Source organism: Nerophis lumbriciformis, linkage group LG31 (genome assembly GCF_033978685.3).
Source record: "Nerophis lumbriciformis linkage group LG31, RoL_Nlum_v2.1, whole genome shotgun sequence".
NCBI lineage: Eukaryota > Metazoa > Chordata > Actinopteri > Syngnathiformes > Syngnathidae > Nerophis > Nerophis lumbriciformis.
The window spans coordinates 8,749,377-8,762,500 of record NC_084578.2 but is presented as its reverse complement, the minus strand read 5'-3'; the positions used below and the strand labels follow the sequence as shown (position 1 = coordinate 8,762,500).

The following is a 13,124-nucleotide window of genomic DNA, read 5'->3' as shown; positions in this document are numbered from 1 at the left end:
TTTGGTCCTCACAGTCCTCCTGTGTCCAGAGAGTTGTAAACAACAACGACAAAAAAACAAAACATGGAAATATCAATCTACCCTTGGTAGCGACATTAGGCCTGGGCCGATAATACATTCTGTTGGACGATGTATTGTCCCACAAATTACCAATATATGATATTATTGACTGCATTCGTTTAAATAATAATTAGAGCTGGAAATATTTGGGTATCCTCACAATTCGATTATGGTTAAAGGGTTACAATTTGATTATATATACGTTATTTATGCATCTTTAATTATTATATTGTACATTATTATATTGTATTAATATAATGTACATTATGTATATATATATATATATATATATAAAAAAGGTTTCTCCTTTGGCTGCTGACATATTTCAGGTTTTTGGACGCGAGTGCGCACAGCATAGATTATATACACTGCATATGTAAAACTAGGAGAAAAAAACCCAGGATTTTTGATGGGCCTGCTATCTGTGCTGTGAACCTCTGACTGAAGCTAAAGAGCAAGCATAAAACATTGACATGGTATAATGGGAACAGTGAGCATACTTGCAAGATGGATAACACTATCAACATTTAGGTAGAAATGAATGAAATGAGCTAAATCGATAGCATAAAATGCTAGCATGCTAACCATAATATGACGACATAGGAAAAGTGAGCATTCTTCAAAGATGGCGCAAGGAATCAAAAACCATGATTTTGAGGTTTAAATAAATAAAAGTAACTAAATTGCATGGTAACATAGGAAAAGACACCATACTTCTAAGTTGGCACCAAATATCAAAAGCCATGATTTTGAGGTTTAAACAAATAACGTTAGCTAAAATGCTAGCCTAAATTGTTAGCATGTTAACGTGAGCATGATAAGATAGGAAACGTTTGCATTCAAACCACAGCTAGCTAGCTTAGAGGCTAGCATAGCGATCAGCATGCCTACTCCTGGCTTGCTCTTACTCAGTTTTAAACATTCAGTGACCATTGATGAAGATACTAAGAAACGCAGTTTATTCCATTTTATTATTATTAGAGGTAAACTTAGTGGAACGGCTCCACACTGTGTACGGAGCTTGGTTAGCTGCCTCTGTCAGTTGAGTGACCAAAAATAAAGTATCAGCCAACTGGCTCTTATGATCTGCAATGTGGCCGATTCTGATTGGAGCCCAAACGATGAGCACCTCCTCACAAAATCTAACTGGAATTTTATAACAATTTTTATGATGATTTATAAATTACTATCTCTATATCAGTGGTTCTTAACCTGGGTTCGATCGAACCCTAGGGGTTCGGTGAGTCGGCCTCAGGGGTTAGGCGGAGTTTCCACCACGGAGGTAAAGACACATCCGACTTATCGTGTCAATAAAAACTTCTCTTTATCAGCGTATTATGGACCCAACAATGTTACCCCTAATTTTCCATCTGATTTGCAGGTTTTTTGATTGATCGATTTAAACTTTTACTAGCAGATTGCAAAGGAAGAGAATTTATTACCGTATTTTTCGGACTATAAGTCGCAGTTTTTTTCATAGTTTGGCCAGGCTCCATTGCGATTTATATGTTTTTTTCCTTCTTTATTATGAATTTTCGGCAGGTGCGACTTATACTCCGGTGCGACTTATACTCCGAAAAATACGGTATATGAAACAGTACAGTTTACACAGTACAGTACATATTCCGTACAATTGACCACTAAATGGTAACACCCGAATATGTTTTTCAACTTGTTTAAGTCGGGGTCCACGTTAATCAATTCATGGTAATGTGTGGAATTTGTTGTGAGTTCATGCACTGTGTTGGTTTGGTTCTTTGAACAAGGTGATGTTCATGCATGGTTCATTTTGTGCACCAGTAAAAAAACATGACTTTTTCTTGAATTTGAAAAAATTTTTTTTTTTTTTTTTTCACTAAAGAATGGTTCGGTGAATGCGCATATGAAACTGGTGGGGTTCGGTACCTCCAACAAGGTTAAGAACCACTGCTCTATATAAAACCTTGAATTATGGCCCAAACTTAAAATTCTGCATTGCACTGACTCAAGGACCGAGAAGCCTCAGATAATAGATGTTTGTGCACAGTGACAAGTCTACATCTATCAGAGTTACATCGATGTAGACAGCAAATCCTCTCTAACAGGGAAGGTGGAGATTAAATATTGTGAGTCTGGAGAAAAACATTGTAAATGTACTGAAACTACACAATAGAAGAGTTTCACATCAGAAAAAAGTAAACCCAATAAATTGTATTTAACAATGCCATGTACTGGCGAGGATGTATTGGTATAGTTGTCAGTCAAAAAAAAAAGTAATTGGAATCCCTCTTGAACCCATAACCTCAACTTTTTAGAATGTCAGCACCAACTACTTAAGTTAAAGGTGTCTTAATTAAATCACTGTGGCTTGCTTTGATCAATCAAATTTTATAGCGCACCTAAAACCCTCTCTAAAACATGGGGTGTCAGCCGGTTTAGGGTTGGGCCTGTCCTGTTTCATCCAAACGACCTCGCCACCGTCTAGTGCAGCACCAGTCAGCTCAATGTGAAGGTCCTTTAATGTCAAGAAAGCAGCTTGTAAAAACAGAGTTCCACCCTAAAACCTAGAGAATTATTTTTACAGATTGGACTAGTCAAGACTCCCACCAAGGCCTCTAACCCAAAGAACCGGTAACAATCCTAAATAAAAGAAACTACTGTGCTCTTAGGTCCTTAGTAGATGAGGGGTGATTATGTTGTGTGACAATCTGTGCTAACAACAACACTGCAGCCCTTGTACTCGCTTGTGAGGAAAGACAATGGCAGATCTTCGCCCAGAGGGATTCCAAGTCACGGGGGGAGAAACATGGTGTGAGGGCTGTCTTGTCGAAACTAGTGTGTGTCAAAATAGACTCCAAATCAGACTGAAATAGACAGCCAACATAAAAATAAATTGGTTGTGTCATTTTCCATTGGATGGTAGACACAAATATTTGTACGAAGTCGGCAATAAATGCCATCACTTTATTGGACAAAGGCCTGGGCTCATTTATTATGAGAAATTATAATCAACGACATAATTGTAACATTTATAGTACAGTATTTTTCAGACTATAAAGCGCAATTAATATATTATTCATTTTCTCAACAGTGCAGATTCATTCTGGTTGTGCTTACCGACCTTAACACTATTTTATTTGGTACATGGTGTAATGATACGTGTGACCAGTAGATGGCAGTCACACAAGAGATACATGTGGACTGCAAATTGACGTCTGGACAATAAATGATGCTAGCAAGTACAGGTATGCAAGTGAGCCCCAACTTTGATGTTCCATTGAGAATATAGAACATTACAAACTGCGCTGAAAAAACAGTCAAAATGTTTTAGTAAGACTTTGGTGAACTACGAAACCGCACCGCTTGTTTGATTGTCCGCCCATTATGGCTACCGTAGTCAGACGTACTGTGCTTCAACATACGGGTATGACTATGGTGTGTAAAAGGATCCCAAAATGGCACCTACTAGGAGCCATTATCTGGAGTTTTTATTCGCAATATTATACAAAACCAATGTTATTACCAATGGTACCTGCTAATGTGTATTTGGGATCTGCATGAGTCCTGAACATTTGCTGTAGTCAATAAGCTTCTTCTCTATCCTCTTGTTGTGGGGCATTCATCCTCCGCTGTTGCCATTTCTAATACAACGTAGTGCAAAGTTCTAACTTATATCTGTCAGGAGACTCGCTATGGAAGTGCTAAAAAACTACAGATAAAACAAAGATAATGGGGGGAGGCGCTGTCGAAGTGGAGGCACGTGAATCAGACAGCCCACAAATCGACACATCCTGAAGTGACGGTCAGAAAGCGACTTGAAGATGGTCTGTAAAACATCATCTATGCAACATTTTGACCAAAGAACCACCGTTACATGTTATGTAGACCACAAGGAAGTGTTTTAAATGTATACAAAAAATACAATGACCCCTTTAATGCACCTTATAATCCAGTGAGCCTTTTGTATAAAAATAGACTTGAATAGACCCGCTCATTGGCAGTGCACCCTATGGTCCAAAAAATACGATAGTATCAAATATTAACACTGCTATTAAACTGAATGTGTGTTTGCCTCCACTTTTAAATAACCATCCTGTTCCAAGTTTAAGTTAAAGTTAAAGTAACAATGATTGTCACACACACTCGGTGTGGTAAAATTTGTCTTCTGCATTTGACAGATCCCGTTGTTCACCCCCTGGGAGGTGAGGGGAGCAGTGGGCAGCATTAAAAAATATTCCCATGCCCGGGAATAATTTTTGGTGATTTAACCCCCAATTCCAACCCTTGATGCTGAGTGCCAAGCAGGGAGGTAATGGGTCCCATTTTTATAGTCTTTGGTATGACTCGGCCGGGGGTTTGAACTCACAACCTTCCGATCTCAGGCCGGACACTAACTACTAGGCCAGAGAGTAAGATTATATTTCAAATTTAATTTCCACATGTCAATGAACCAACCAAAATCTGACTTTAAGGTATATGAGGCATGGCATAAAAATAGTTACAGTCACAAGAATTGCTGATTCACTTGTGAGGCTTGTCATAACAAAGCCAGGTGACAGATGGCTGCTGTCTTTGTGAGGACATCTCATGTTTCCCGGGACCTCCTCCGACCTCTTTGTGATTACATCAACATGGACATCTGAGTGCATCAGTCCACACCTGACATTATAGCATCTTGTCATTTGTGGACCATGTAAACTGACGCATGTAGCTCCAATCGAAGAACAGAAAACACACACAAAGTATATGCTTTGGAGATATCTCAAAGCTTATGCTCTGGTCATATTAATTACATTGACAGACTTTGTACTATGCACATAATTACCAAAGAGATACACATATGAACTAGGGCTGTGCCAATAAAACTATATCAATATATATTGTGACAGACATGTTCAATATCAATAAAAAATGTGTTTCATAAAACGTTCGATATATATACACATATTAGGGATGTCCCGATCCAGGTTTTTGCACTTCCGATCCAATACCGATACTGACCGATACCGATACTGACCGATATTGGCCTATCCGAGCATGTATTAAAGTTTAAAGTTATTTAGCCTACTTAGTTGTCAGAATCCTGCTGAAAAGGGTTTTAGTACTCTTGATAACAACTAGCCAGCTGAATTAGGGGAGTTTGAATAATACACAATGGTTGGTAACAAGAAACTGACCTGTTTATTCAAGGATAAACACAAAATAGACAAAATTATACATGACAAACAGAAATGGCATCATTGAACTAGGGCTGGGCGATATGGCCTTTTTTTAATATTGCGATATTTTAAGGACATATTGCGATACACGATATATATCTCAATATTTTGCCTTGGCCTTGAATGAACACTTGATGCATATAATCACAGCAGTATGATGATTCTATGTGTCTACATTAAAACATTCTTCTTCATACTGCATTAATATATGCTACTTTTAAACTTTTATGCAGAGAAGGAAATCACAACTAAAAAAAATCACTATTTTTTTCATACAGTGTTGATGTGGAAATGTTTGCCTCAGCATTTTGATGGTGTGGGCGTGTGGCACCGAATGGAGATAAGCGTCTCGACAGACGTTACAATATTTGAACAATGATGACGAAAACGGTTTTCTCTGTCGTGTCCGTGTGTCGAAAATTGTTATGCGCTTATTTTTTTATTTGATTTTGTGCGTGGCATAGATTTGCCGTGCGCAGAGGACGTCTGAGCAGGCGCGCACCTTAGCGGCTGCGCTAGCATCACAGCTAACGTTAGCCATGCTGCTACCTCGCTCTCTGCTGGGAGAGGACGTATACGTATGTGACGTATGACGTGACAGTATGTGACGTGTGTAAGAAGGTACGCTTGCTGTCTGTGAGAGGGAGACACAGGAAAGAGTGAGAAGAGCCTGTCATGTAATGCCAGCAGCTAAAAGCAACTGCGTGAGAATCCACAGACCTGTGGATGTGTTGAAGGTGTGCCGGAAAATGCGGAACGGAAATTAGGGAGCAGCAGAAAAGTGGAATGTATTATTCAAATAGGTGCGTTGGAAAACACGGACCGGAGTTTTTTTGATCTGGATTGGCATTTTCCCATGCCTTGCCGATACGCATTTTTTTGCAAATATCGGCGGCCGATCCGATCCAAATATCGGATCGGGACATCCCTAATACATATATATGTATATGTTGGTTAGATGAACAAAGGCACTCTGGTAACCTTGCAAAACAAGAAGTGATCACCCAGCAATGGTAGTGACTCGCTAACAGCCAACCAGGTAACAGTACCGACTACCCTATTTTTCGGACTATAAGTCGCAGTTTTTTTTCATCGTTTGGCCGGGGGTGCGACTTATACTCTGGAGCGACTTATGTGTGAAATTATTAACACATTACCGTAAAATATCAAATAATATTATTTAGCTCATTCACGTAAGAGACTAGACGTATAAGATTTCATGGGATTTAGCGATTAGGAGTGACAGATTGTTTGGTAAACGTATAGCATGTTCTATATGTTATAGTTATTTGAATGACTCTTACCATAATATGTTACGTTAACATACCAGGCACGTTCTCAGTTGGTTATTTATGCCTCATATAACGTACACTTATTCAGCCTGTTGTTCACTATTCTTTATTTATTTTAAATTGCCTTTCAAATGTCTATTCTTGGTGTTGGCTTTTATCAAATCAATTTCCCCAAGAAATGCGACTTATACTCCAGTGCGACTTATATGTTTTTTTCCTTCTTTATTATGCATTTTCGGCCGGTGCAACTTATATTCCGAAAAATACGGTATACAGTTTGGTTGCACCATCTCATTGTCTCACTGTTGATTCTCTGCAAGGAGTGGGAAGAAAAAGTAAAATGGAGTGCTGCAGAGAGCGAAGAAATTGCGGATCAAACAGGGAAAGTCACCTCGACAGTATGGCAGTTTTTTGGATTTAGCCATGCTAACCTCTTTTCTTTTCAACCCTCGTCCGTTCCCTAATCGGGTGTACGGAAAAAAACAAAACAGGTAGGAACTAAAGTGTGGGGCTGTATAAATAAAATAACTGCGCAATAATAGTAATTTGGTCTAATAATATTTGAATAATAATGACTGCGTAACATAAATTTCTTTCCATACTTATATAAAAATAACAGACCAAATTGAATGCTACACAGCCGTAACTTCCTGGCACTAAACCGGCAAACAATAGTTTCTCTAGGTCTACATTTTCACACTACCCTATTTTGTTACACTTTATTACACCTCTGGCTTAAAGTTTACATGCTTTCAAGTAAAAGCACACCCAAGGATGCATCAGTTATTAATTAAATACTGGTGGTCTATTTATAATATTTTCTGTGCTTTTCACTCGACTTTTGGACAAGTAGTCATATAACTTGTAAAAAACAAAAAGCACATCCCTCATAATAGAGAATTAGATCTTAAAAATGTGTTTGTATGGTGTACTACCATATATATATATATATATATATATAATATATATATTAATAAATGATAAATTTATATATATATTAGGGGTGTAACGGTACACAAAAATTTCGGTTCGGTACGTACCTCTGTTTAGAGGTCACGGTTCGGTTCATTTTTGGAACAGTAAGAAAACAACAAAACTAATTTTTTGGTTATTTATTTACCAAATTTGTAAACAATGGCATAACATACATATACACACAGGGTCCATTGCCAGGGTTAAAATGTGGTCAACATATATAAATTACAAACTAAATAAGATAAGCCTCAGAATGGTTTCTTAACAAAACCTTTCCACATATAAAGTGCTTTTTTTGATTCATTGATTGAGACTTTTATTAGTAGATTGCACAGTACAGTACATATTCCGTACAATTGACCACTAAATGGTAACACCCCAATAAGTTTTTCAACTTGTTTAAGTCGGGGTCCACGTTAATCAACATTAAACTGCCTCAAGTTGTTGCTCAGATTAAATAAAATGACAAAACTTTTCTTCTACATATAAAAAGTTCAACATTAAACAGTTTCAAGTCAACTCAGCCTCACATTAACTTTTCTTTCCCCCCACCAGCCTGGCTAACTTGGCAGTAAGAGGATATATGGGCTCATTGTTCTTCCACCATAGAAGTGGGTCAAAATCTAGTTTTGAATGCAATATGGACTTATATCTGCTGCTATAAAAACATGTTATTGCTTTAGCCCTGCCTGACTCGCCGAGGAGAGGCTGCTTGAATGCGGTGGTGACGCTTCAAATGGGTTAGCATGTGTTATGAGAGTAGCGAATGTGTGTGTGTGGCCCTTTTAATATGTGACAGCATGTGAGGTGAGTGTGTGGGCGAGCGAGGTGAGGGAGCTGTAGCATGAGTGCGGGGAGTGGCTAGTGTTTTGTTGGATTGGCTGTGTGCAAGACCTCAATAAAGCCACGATTTGCAAAAGTGTACAGTGGTACCTCAGTCACCAAAATTCTGCATGCCATCAGTGTTTCCGTACAACATAACATTGTGTATACAAAACTTGTCTGTTTGCCTGTGCATCATTCTGCCCAATCAAGTGCCTAAAGAAAGAATTACAAATTTATTATGCGAAGAGTTACTTCGGTTTTCGTATTATTTGATCTTTTACTAACAAAAACTGAGGTACTGCTGTAAAGATGATATATTTTCAGATTGTACTGGGCTTGCGAAGTCTGGAGCATTTTCTAGCATCATTTCTGTGCAAACCTATAGTTCTAGTACGAGCCCACATACATCTAACAAAAGCAGTCAAAAGCATGCAGGTCACGGCATGTAAATGTAAAGCATTGTTGGCGGTTTTTCAATGTTTTTACAGCGCTTTATAGGCAGAAGCGATGACTTACGTTAGCCACCTATTGCTAGCCTTATTATTTTGCTATTTAGAATACACTAAAAAGAGAAAGACGTGTTCTTGTCTCACATAAGGATTGTGAATGATAGGCAAAATTTCAGTTCCCTTTAAAAAATATTCAAATTACTGCAAATCCCAAGTAAATTTAGAGTGGGACTAACATCATATTACTTGTGAAATTGAGATCCACAGACTACACACACATTTTTTTTTTCTAGATTTGCAATAATTAAACGATAGTAGAATCTGCAATTTTGAACACCTCAAAGTCATGCAATTCCAAAACTTCTCAACATTTTGGGGGAAATGTGCACAACAACTCAAGCAGTTGTTTAGTGTCTTTTTTGTGAAACCAAGATGAACCATCACCCTCAACAACTGTTTGTTTTACAGACCATTTAAACTGAGCTTACTTAGTCTGGAGAATCTTTACATTGGTTTTGTATTTTAATATGTATTTAATGTACACAAATTTATAATTTATTCACAGGTAGATCATTATCAAATAATAAACAGAAATTAAATCATTTTAAGACAATATAACTGTAACCTGAAGTGTAACATATAGCCAAATAATAATGGCAGTCTGCCAAAGGAAAAACCCATTAACAACCATGAATTAACAGCAACAGTAGATCCACAGGCTGACATTTACTGGCAACAACAAACTACAATATTCCAAGTAAAGAAATAAAACAATCCATGCACAGATCAAGCAAACTGGTTTGAAAAGAAAACATGCAATGTCTACAATACCTCCCTCAGCTCAGTCTCTTTGGCCAGTGCACATAGAATGTTTCAAGGTTTTTGGAGTTCAAATGCACCAGAATGACTAAACAATGTCACGTGAGCACACTGACGTAATCAAGTCCAAACATCCACAGTTGCCAAGCGCATAATGACCTTTGTCCAAAATAAGAACAGTTAAGTCTCCCTGTCATATCACTATGTCATTTATGGCTCCTATTAAATTATTTGCAGTTTGAGAACGTAAACCAGAAATAATTTAGTCGTAAAAGTACAACTGTGCCAGAGCCTTTTTGGAAATGTACACATCACAATACATTCTTATCAGTGAACACAAAGACAAACTAATAATAATCATGTAATCCAGTTTCAAATAGCAAATGTCGATAGTGTGCACCATGCATTATTCACGAGGTGCACCTGATTTAAGTATCAGCTCATTTCCATCTGTGGTCATTAAAACACACTTATTTGACACCACCCGACATTCAACACTGTATAAACATGGTACAAAACCTTACTGATACTACGACATAACAAAACAATAAAATGACAGCTTATACAACAACATATACTCACATAAGACACTTTACAGAAACAATTAAATACATCTGTAAGCCCTTACACCATTATACCGTATATCTTATCTCACAACTACTTGTTTAAAAAGAGACAATGTAACAGCCAGCATAATACAATGTATAATTCTCAAAGTGCTTGTGCAAAAAGTCTTATAATGTATAAAGTGTCTGAGATACAATACGTGAATTACAAACAGTACTAAAAGTAGTTTACAAAGTGCCTATGCAAAACTTACCATTTATGAAGTGACAAAATGATTGCATACGTTTAACAGCTATACAAAAACAATGGCAGGTGGAATGTCCATACTACAAAATACTGGTGAAATACTAAACTTTTATTGTAAATATACTACTGCATATGTTATGCACTGTATATAATATCGACATTGGGTGAGAATTAGCATAATTGACCAAACTTCATCCTTTCTGTCATCATTTTTATGAGCTTGCCAATCAAACAAACAATTTATTTGACACAATGGGGCTCGAAAGGGCACCTGATTTCACAATGCATTGCGGGGCCAAGGTGGCCATTTTTGCTGGCCAAGGCTTTTGTTTACATGGCTGTACTGTAGCCGATAAAAACGGACCGTACAAAATAAAATAATCAAGGGACCGTACTGAGAAGAACTGTACACTATTCCAAAGGCCCGCTACCTCGAAAAATAATTAAAATTGGTGGAATTGATTCATAAGCACGTCCAATGGACAAGAGATTTAAGTGAGCTGCTGTCATTGTCGAAGCTAAACTTGTCTATACCTTGTCAACAAAGTCAGTTTTTATACCCGTAGAGAATTTCAGAATGCAGGGTCTGTTAAGGCGCAGTCCTTCATTCATCTTGGCTAACGCTAATAGCCTACTAAATGCTATGTGTGAAACAGAATAAAATTAAAGCTGCAGGCAGCGATGGACGGGACCGACTTTGACGGCCTATACAATCCAAACCGGAGCAGTAATTAAAACTCTTTGGTCAACTTTTAATCAGAAGGGTTCTATCTCTCTCCTGTGCTAGCTTGAAGCCGACACGACAAACGCGCTCAGAGGAGATAATGTTTGAAAAAAGGTGACCGGTTTTTACAAAACCTTTGTTTTGAAGGGGGAATTGCAAACTTCCTGTTGATTTTTGCTGGGGGTTGTCAATTTATGAAATGTAGGTCTAAGTGAGACCTACATAGAGGGTTTTGTTTCATGTCTCTAAGACATTCCTACTGGAAGTTACAGGCAGTTTTGTCTGTGTTTTCTTCCTAGGGGGCGCTAGAGCGCAATTTAGAGTTTTGGGGTTGGGTTTTTTATCAAATCGCAATTTTTGCCACTCCTATTGTGTGTTTCCAGTTTGGTGAGTTTTGAAGCATGTTGAGGGGGTCAAATTACACCTCAAAGAGGCAAAAGTGACTGTTTTTACTAAAATGTTGTTTTGAAGGGGGAATTGCCAACTTCCTGTTGATTTTTGCTGAAGGTTTTAGTTTCATGTCTCTACGACATTCATACCGGAAGTTACAAGCAGTTTTGTCAGTGTTTTTTCCTAGGGGGCGCTCGAGCGCAATTTTGAGTTTTGGAGTTTGGTTTTTTGATCCGATGGCAAATTTCACCAGTCCTGATGTGTGTGTCAAATATGGTGAGTTTTGAAGCATGTTAAGGGGGTCAAATTACAGCTCAAAGAGGCGGCGGAATAATAATAAAACACACAAAATACAATAGGGTCCTCTGTCCCAAAGGGACATTGCGGTCCCTAAAAATGCTTCGAGTCAAACGTACCAGTCTGAAAACGCCATGAACAACATGTACCAGGCGATTGCATTTGATTGCTATCCAACCAATTCGTCTTTTTCTTAGCACACTAACCCGGGTTCCTTGGTTTTGCTTTCATGCTGGAAATGAGAAAAACTCACAATCATGACAACGATTGTGGCAGTTGATGATGGCGCACGTTCGCCCTATGAACTCGTTTAAGAAAATAAAAAATCTTTAGCACCAAGTCCTGCATTTAGCTGTGTAAAAAAGCTATTCTGAGGGCCGCAAGACCCACAATGCATTGTGTTTACTATGTCACACTTTCAAGCCCCATACTGAAGTTTCAGGGTTGTGATGGAAACACACAGTATTTCACGGCTCAGAGAGATTGCCACACTTGCAAACTAGACCTTTGTACTCGTTTCACTCTTGACACTCTTTCTTCCTGACTTCATCTTTACACTTTGTACACACAGCACAAACTGAGCCTTAAGACACAAGCTAGGCAGGAATTCACAAAACTTACTGAAAAGAGGGCTATTTATCACAGATTTAGTAGACCTCAAACCTCAACATTTTAACAAACCAGCTCATTTCTTTTGGGAAACAATGTTTCATTAGACAGTGTTTTGCTTTTTCTTTGGCTTTATTGCAGCACTTATTTTAGAACAAGGCCCTCTGTCACAAATAATGTTACCTGAGATGTCTGTGTGCCTCAGTTCAGCAACATCAAAGTTTATATGATGATGACAGTTTAACCCTGGAATATACACTGATGTAGTCATCATTTGATTGGCAATTTTGGAAATGTACGTGAGCTGTTTCAGAGAATATAACCAACTCCATTCGTACCACAATAAAAGGCATTATAAAGAGAAATGCAAGGTTGAACATAGATAACAAATGTCCATGACATTTGGTCCAAATCACGTTAGTTTAGCCCTACCTTCCTTTATCTAGAATTTTTACACGTCAGCATTCTTCCATTTTAGTTTACTAAACAGACTTTCTTAATGCTGGCATCTAAAGTGCAATTTTAGCTAAGATGAGACACTAGTTTAATTGCTACACTATAGCTGCCATCTTTCTTACACAAACGATCTGACGATGTATATTGTACAGGGAGTGGGGTTTGCAAAAAACTAAATTTTAACATGTAAATAAAATAAATATTTGACTTGCTCTCG

General features: G+C 37.9%; 1 protein-coding gene across 3 annotated transcripts in view; it reads right to left on the bottom strand.

Moving 5' to 3' along the window:
- The window catches only part of agpat3 (1-acylglycerol-3-phosphate O-acyltransferase 3), a 47,294-nt gene that overhangs the window by 18,139 nt on the left and 16,031 nt on the right, over positions 1 to 13,124 (bottom strand). The window contains exon 1 of one of the 3 annotated variants that reach the window (XM_061926603.2): positions 9,631 to 9,665. The exons of the other annotated variants lie outside the window; for them this stretch is intronic. The gene's annotated coding sequence lies outside the window, so the exon portion shown is untranslated. Of the gene's footprint in view, positions 1 to 9,630; positions 9,666 to 13,124 lie in introns of those variants that run through there. 3 annotated transcript variants of the gene reach the window in all.